This window comes from Triticum aestivum, chromosome 3B, assembly GCF_018294505.1.
Source record: "Triticum aestivum cultivar Chinese Spring chromosome 3B, IWGSC CS RefSeq v2.1, whole genome shotgun sequence".
Lineage (NCBI taxonomy): Eukaryota > Viridiplantae > Streptophyta > Magnoliopsida > Poales > Poaceae > Triticum > Triticum aestivum.
In genome coordinates, this window is record NC_057801.1 from 240,193,979 (window position 1) to 240,202,040 (window position 8,062).

Consider the following 8,062-nt stretch of genomic DNA (forward strand, 5'->3'; position numbering starts at 1 on the left):
TCATGCCTGGATGTCAGGGCATCTCCAGCCGTTTGGCCACCCCAAGGCCATTTTTCTCACCGGCGAGAGGTGAGCCGGCGAAAGTTTTGGGCTGGGGGCTTTTTTATTCCCAGCCGGTCCCCCACGCCATGTCTTTTCCTGGCTTCCGATTGGTGCACGCCGCATGCTGGTCTTGCTCCATCCGTGGTCCCGCCGCATGCACATGGGAGAAAAAGAGAGGAGAGGGGAGAGACGAGAGAAAGATCCAATAGCCCCACAGTCAGCCATGTAAAAGAGTACCGCCGGTGTCCCCAGCTGCTCCCCAGGGGGCTGGTTTTGGGGTGGGTTCGCGGGTGCTATTTTTGGCCAAATCCAGCGAAAAGCAAGCTCTTGAGAGCGTCACTGGGGCATTTTTCTGTCACCGGTGTCAAAAAAGTGGTCCTGGGGGCCTGTAGGGGGACGGCTGGAGATGCTCTCATATCCTTGACGAGGTGGTCGTTTTGCATGAAACTATGCATGAGATTCATTCGATACTTGCCGGGGTAATCTTTAAAGTGGATTTGAGGCATATGATGAAGTTAAGTGGATTTTCATGTAATAGGCATTGTGTATGAAGGGGTTTGACCCTGCTTGGAGGCATCAAGTTCAAACTTTGGTTCAAGGAGGTAGCGTGGCGGTCAAGGTATATCATGATGCAGGACACTGTATTCACTTTTCAGACTTAGAAGGGTTTGTGACAAGGAGATCTTTTGTCGCCAATAATTTTCAATATTATAGCAGATGTGCTAGTTGTCCTCACTGGTAGAGCCAAGGAGAACGGTCGGGTAGGTGGTTTGATCCCACGTCTAGGGGATGGTGGGTTTTCCATACTACAATATGGCGTTGACAAGATATGGGCAAAGCGATAAATATGAAATTAGTGTTGTGCCTTTTTATGAACTGTCAAGGCTTAAAATTAATTTCCATAAGAGTGAATTGTTTTGCTTTGGAAGCACCAAAGAAGAAGAGAATAATTACAAGTAGTTTTTTGGTTTTCTGATTGGTACACTCCCATTTTAGTTATCTCAGGATACCAATTCCTCAACGTAGGCTAACAGATAAAGAGTGGAAATATATTGAGGATAGATTTGAAAAGAAGCTTAGCTGTTGGAAATGCTCAATAATGTCCTATGGTGGACGATTGATCATCATAAATGCAGTGCTTACGAGTTTGCCTATGTTCACTCTCTCTCTCTCTCTCTCTCTCTCTCTCTCTCTCTCTCTCCTTGAAGTGACAATAGGGGTGCGGAAAATACTTGGTTCTTATTGCTCTCAATTTTTCTGGTAGAGTGATGAAAATAGGGTGAAGTGTAGCCTGGTGAGGTGGGATATGTTGTGCTGGCCTAAGGACCAAGAGGGACTAGGCATCGAGGATCTTGAGGTTAAGAAGAAATGTTTTCTAAGTAAATAGCTTTACAGGCTTGCTTCCGAGGATGATGGGTGCGGATCCAGTTATTGCGAAACAAATATCTACACTCTAAGACTTTGTTCTTAATGCATTGTGCTTAATAATGGCTTGGTTCTTCATTGTTGTAGCAGATAAGATCAGCATAAACATGATTCTCATTTGTTTTTGCACCATTATATCTATCTCTATCGCCTTGATTCCTATTGTTTCCAGAGTTTTATCTCTCTTGTTTTGTTGAGACTATTGGTGTAGTTGGTACCCTTGCCCTCCACTTCCATGAGAGGCTTTCTTGGCTGATAGGGAAGCATCACCTAATTTCATCATTGGTTGTTGGTTGTTGGGCCATGGATTGAGGTTGCTGACTAGTTTACCCTTGGTTCCTTTTCCCCATCAGCGCAGTTGGTTGATTCAGATGCCCGCTAAGTTGCATGATTATGCCACTAATTTTCCGGAGGAGGATGGTAAAATTTCCTAGGGAATTGTTGAAGAGGCTAACCAAATTGGGGTCGAAAGGTGTCCGTTAGTTAACTTAACCTTGAACTGGTCCAAGAGCAAAGCCTGGGTGTTTATTTTGTAGGTCGGTTTGCAACGGTGGAGGAGCACCGTCCACAGGAAGGTTCCCCTTGTTCCCGTTCTTGTCTCGCTCACAGCCTATGTTGCTCCCCTCGGTCATGGTGTGGACCTTATTGATGCTATGGATCACCAGTCCAGACCCCTCCCCCCCATCAGAGAGCAAAACTATTTTGGCATCTCACGAGCAACAAGTGAAAGCTCATGGGGATCGACATGGTAGCTGTCGTTGGTGGTTAATCCTCGAGGGGGGGGGAGGGAGGGCGAAGGAGATCTCCTTTAATCAAAACTAGGAGCGGAGTAGGTGAAGACCTAGAGCACTCGTTGTCCCAAATCTGGCCATGGAGATCTTCTGCGGCCACATTGGCATGTGCGGTCATGAAACCCCCACATCGACATAAGTACGTAAGCCACTATGTCACACAGCTCTTCTAAGTAAATAGCTTTACAGGCTTGCTTCCGAGGATGATGGGTGCGGATCCAGTTATTGCGAAACAAATATCTACACTCTAAGACTTTGTTCTTAATGCATTGTGCTTAATAATGGCTTGGTTCTTCATTGTTGTAGCAGATAAGATCAGCATAAACATGATTCTCATTTGTTTTTGCACCATTATATCCATCTCTATCGCCTTGATTCCTATTGTTTCCAGAGTTTTATCTCTCTTGTTTTGTTGAGACTATTGGTGTAGTTGGTACCCTTGCCCTCCACTTCCATGAGAGGCTTTCTTGGCTGATAGGGAAGCATCACCTAATTTCATCATTGGTTGTTGGTTGTTGGGCCATGGATTGAGGTTGCTGACTAGTTTACCCTTGGTTCCTTTTCCCCATCAGCGCAGTTGGTTGATTCAGATGCCCGCTAAGTTGCATGATTATGCCACTAATTTTCCGAAGGAGGATGGTAAAATTTCCTAGGGAATTGTTGAAGAGGCTAACCAAATTGGGGTCGAAAGGTGTCCGTTAGTTAACTTAACCTTGAACTGGTCCAAGAGCAAAGCCTGGGTGTTTATTTTGTAGGTCGGTTTGCAACGGTGGAGGAGCACCGTCCACAGGAAGGTTCCCCTTGTTCCCGTTCTTGTCTCGCTCACAGCCTATGTTGCTCCCCTCGGTCATGGTGTGGACCTTATTGATGCTATGGATCACCAGTCCAGACCCCTCCCCCCCCCCCCATCAGAGAGCAAAACTATTTTGGCATCTCACGAGCAACAAGTGAAAGCTCATGGGGATCGACATGGTAGCTGTCGTTGGTGGTTAATCCTCGAGGGGGGGGGGCGAAGGAGATCTCCTTTAATCAAAACTAGGAGCGGAGTAGGTGAAGACCCAGAGCACTCGTTGTCCCAAATCTGGCCATGGAGATCTTCTGCGGCCACATCGGCATGTGCGGTCATGAAACCTCCACATCGACATAAGTACGTAAGCCACTATGTCACACAGCTCTTCTAAGTAAATAGCTTTACAGGCTTGCTTCCGAGGATGATGGGTGCGGATCTAGTTATTGCGAAACAAATATCTACACTCTAAGACTTTGTTCTTAATGCATTGTGCTTAATAATGGCTTGGTTCTTCATTGTTGTAGCAGATAAGATCAGCATAAACATGATTCTCATTTGTTTTTGCACCATTATATCTATCTCTATCGCCTCGATTCCTATTGTTTCGAGAGTTTTATCTCTCTTGTTTTGTTGAGACTATTGGTGTAGTTGGTACCCTTGCCCTCCACTTCCATGAGAGGCTTTCTTGGCTGATAGGGAAGCATCACCTAATTTCATCATTGGTTGTTGGTTGTTGGGCCATGGATTGAGGTTGCTGACTAGTTTACCCTTGGTTCCTTTTCCCCATCAGCGCAGTTGGTTGATTCAGATGCCCGCTAAGTTGCATGATTATGCCACTAATTTTCCGGAGGAGGATGGTAAAATTTCCTAGGGAATTGTTGAAGAGGCTAACCAAATTGGGGTCGAAAGGTGTCCGTTAGTTAACTTAACCTTGAACTGGTCCAAGAGCAAAGCCTGGGTGTTTATTTTGTAGGTCGGTTTGCAACGGTGGAGGAGCACCGTCCACAGGAAGGTTCCCCTTGTTCCCGTTCTTGTCTCGCTCACAGCCTATGTTGCTCCCCTCGGTCATGGTGTGGACCTTATTGATGCTATGGATCACCAGTCCAGACCCCTCCCCCCCCCCCATCAGAGAGCAAAACTATTTTGGCATCTCACGAGCAACAAGTGAAAGCTCATGGGGATCGACATGGTAGCTGTCGTTGGTGGTTAATCCTCGAGGGGGGGGGGAGGGAGGGCGAAGGAGATCTCCTTTAATCAAAACTAGGAGCGGAGTAGGTGAAGACCCAGAGCACTCGTTGTCCCAAATCTGGCCATGGAGATCTTCTGCGGCCACATTGGCATGTGCGGTCATGAAACCCCCACATCGACATAAGTACGTAAGCCACTATGTCACACAGCTCTTCTAAGTAAATAGCTTTACAGGCTTGCTTCCGAGGATGATGGGTGCGGATCCAGTTATTGCGAAACAAATATCTACACTCTAAGACTTTGTTCTTAATGCATTGTGCTTAATAATGGCTTGGTTCTTCATTGTTGTAGCAGATAAGATCAGCATAAACATGATTCTCATTTGTTTTTGCACCATTATATCCATCTCTATCGCCTTGATTCCTATTGTTTCCAGAGTTTTATCTCTCTTGTTTTGTTGAGACTATTGGTGTAGTTGGTACCCTTGCCCTCCACTTCCATGAGAGGCTTTCTTGGCTGATAGGGAAGCATCACCTAATTTCATCATTGGTTGTTGGTTGTTGGGCCATGGATTGAGGTTGCTGACTAGTTTACCCTTGGTTCCTTTTCCCCATCAGCGCAGTTGGTTGATTCAGATGCCCGCTAAGTTGCATGATTATGCCACTAATTTTCCGAAGGAGGATGGTAAAATTTCCTAGGGAATTGTTGAAGAGGCTAACCAAATTGGGGTCGAAAGGTGTCCGTTAGTTAACTTAACCTTGAACTGGTCCAAGAGCAAAGCCTGGGTGTTTATTTTGTAGGTCGGTTTGCAACGGTGGAGGAGCACCGTCCACAGGAAGGTTCCCCTTGTTCCCGTTCTTGTCTCGCTCACAGCCTATGTTGCTCCCCTCGGTCATGGTGTGGACCTTATTGATGCTATGGATCACCAGTCCAGACCCCTCCCCCCCCCATCAGAGAGCAAAACTATTTTGGCATCTCACGAGCAACAAGTGAAAGCTCATGGGGATCGACATGGTAGCTGTCGTTGGTGGTTAATCCTCGAGGGGGGGGGGGGGCGAAGGAGATCTCCTTTAATCAAAACTAGGAGCGGAGTAGGTGAAGACCCAGAGCACTCGTTGTCCCAAATCTGGCCATGGAGATCTTCTGCGGCCACATCGGCATGTGCGGTCATGAAACCTCCACATCGACATAAGTACGTAAGCCACTATGTCACACAGCTCTTCTAAGTAAATAGCTTTACAGGCTTGCTTCCGAGGATGATGGGTGCGGATCTAGTTATTGCGAAACAAATATCTACACTCTAAGACTTTGTTCTTAATGCATTGTGCTTAATAATGGCTTGGTTCTTCATTGTTGTAGCAGATAAGATCAGCATAAACATGATTCTCATTTGTTTTTGCACCATTATATCTATCTCTATCGCCTCGATTCCTATTGTTTCGAGAGTTTTATCTCTCTTGTTTTGTTGAGACTATTGGTGTAGTTGGTACCCTTGCCCTCCACTTCCATGAGAGGCTTTCTTGGCTGATAGGGAAGCATCACCTAATTTCATCATTGGTTGTTGGTTGTTGGGCCATGGATTGAGGTTGCTGACTAGTTTACCCTTGGTTCCTTTTCCCCATCAGCGCAGTTGGTTGATTCAGATGCCCGCTAAGTTGCATGATTATGCCACTAATTTTCCGGAGGAGGATGGTAAAATTTCCTAGGGAATTGTTGAAGAGGCTAACCAAATTGGGGTCGAAAGGTGTCCGTTAGTTAACTTAACCTTGAACTGGTCCAAGAGCAAAGCCTGGGTGTTTATTTTGTAGGTCGGTTTGCAACGGTGGAGGAGCACCGTCCACAGGAAGGTTCCCCTTGTTCCCGTTCTTGTCTCGCTCACAGCCTATGTTGCTCCCCTCGGTCATGGTGTGGACCTTATTGATGCTATGGATCACCAGTCCAGACCCCTCCCCCCCCCCCATCAGAGAGCAAAACTATTTTGGCATCTCACGAGCAACAAGTGAAAGCTCATGGGGATCGACATGGTAGCTGTCGTTGGTGGTTAATCCTCGAGGGGGGGGGGGGGGGGGCGAAGGAGATCTCCTTTAATCAAAACTAGGAGCGGAGTAGGTGAAGACCCAGAGCACTCGTTGTCCCAAATCTGGCCATGGAGATCTTCTGCGGCCACATCGGGATGTGCGGTCATGAAACCTCCACATCGACATAAGTACGTAAGCCACTATGTCACACAGCTCTATTGACACCATGACTAACAGTACCCCCCCCCCCCCCCCTCCCCCAAGAAAGTCAACAATGAAACATGATTTTTTTACAATGTTCACCGGTAGGCGATTGATCGCCTGCAGGGGGAGCAATTTGGAGCCGCAACAGAGTGGACGTGTCATGGCGGATTGGAGACGTCGCCTCAGATGCCTGAGCCTGTGTGGGGTTAGCTCAAGGTGTAGGTGGCTCCCGCACCCGGAACGCAGCCCAGCGTTTCCACTGCGTCCGATCTGAGGAAGACAGCTCCGCCTTGGCCCAAGATATCACCTCATTGGCAGAAGCACTCCCATTAGGGCACCCTTCCCATTTCCTTGTCATTGTTCATGACAGTCTTGCACTTCGCCTTCTCTGCTGCATAGGCCTCTCACAATCTGACCTCCCGCATCCTCCTAAGCTCCCTAGATACATTTGATTCCATCAGAGGACGATCTCAGTCAAAGGGATCCATTCACGGAACCAGATGAGCATACTAGGATTGGTGCTGATAGCGGCACTGGCAGAGCGACAAATATAACTTCCAAAACCGAGTCACACACTTAATAGCCATTGTAGCTGGTCGAAATGAGCGATGTAGATCCATGAATTTGCACCTCAATGAGATATAAAAGCGATGAGGGCTCGCCATGATAATGCATGCACCAAGATTTTTGAGGCTCACACCATCATAGCATATTTGACCATCAGAATCTGCCACCACAACGGTGGTTGTGCCGCGGTAAAAAAAGACACCATTCACCGGCGGTCGGCTTGTGCGGCAGTTCCTCGGCTTCCCATCACCCGAATCCTCAAGCAGCTTCTCCAGCAACCCCACGACCCCACTGATCGGCTTGATTTGTGAAGGTGGCAGGACGAGCAGAGACCTCATTTCCTGAATTGCGCTCCGTCATCAAAGAATGGAGTTTGTCCATATTTCTGCCACCTGATGCCGACGGAACCTCTCGCGAACTACTGCTGCAATGTCGGTCCTCTCCTACATTTCTAGCCACGCAAGTCAACACTGAGTTCTACACGATGATCTGCTCCGCGACCCATTTCCACTGCTGCACAATTACACCCGCTTCCCTCGTTGTGATCTCCACCAATGGGGCGAGAGGGTAGCGGCAAACAAGCTCCGGTTGCAGCGTGAATCCCGGATGGTGCGCCCACCTCTCCTCCTCCAGACCTGGATCTGCGCTTCCTGTCAGCATCTCTTCGAGTCGTAACTGGCTGGACTAAGATGTAGGGTTGGCCCACGCCGCCCCAATCTCGTCGCACCCCCAATCAGGAGGACCCCTATCATCTGTAGATATTCTTCACGCGATTCAAAATTTAATTTAATTTAATTACATGCGGGGATGAGCAAGGGGAGCGGATGTTGAGGAGAGAGGAGGTGCCTAAGGTGGTGTGGCGGTGGTTGAAAGTTTGTGTGCGATGAGACATCGCCCTGCTGTGTTTCAAGACCATATCACCAATTTGTAAGTGATACAGATACCACATAATAATTTGGTTGATGCGAAGAAAAGAGAACAAATAAGAGATGTATTGACAGTGTTTATAATTTGTAAAAAAAATTAAATTAAATTCA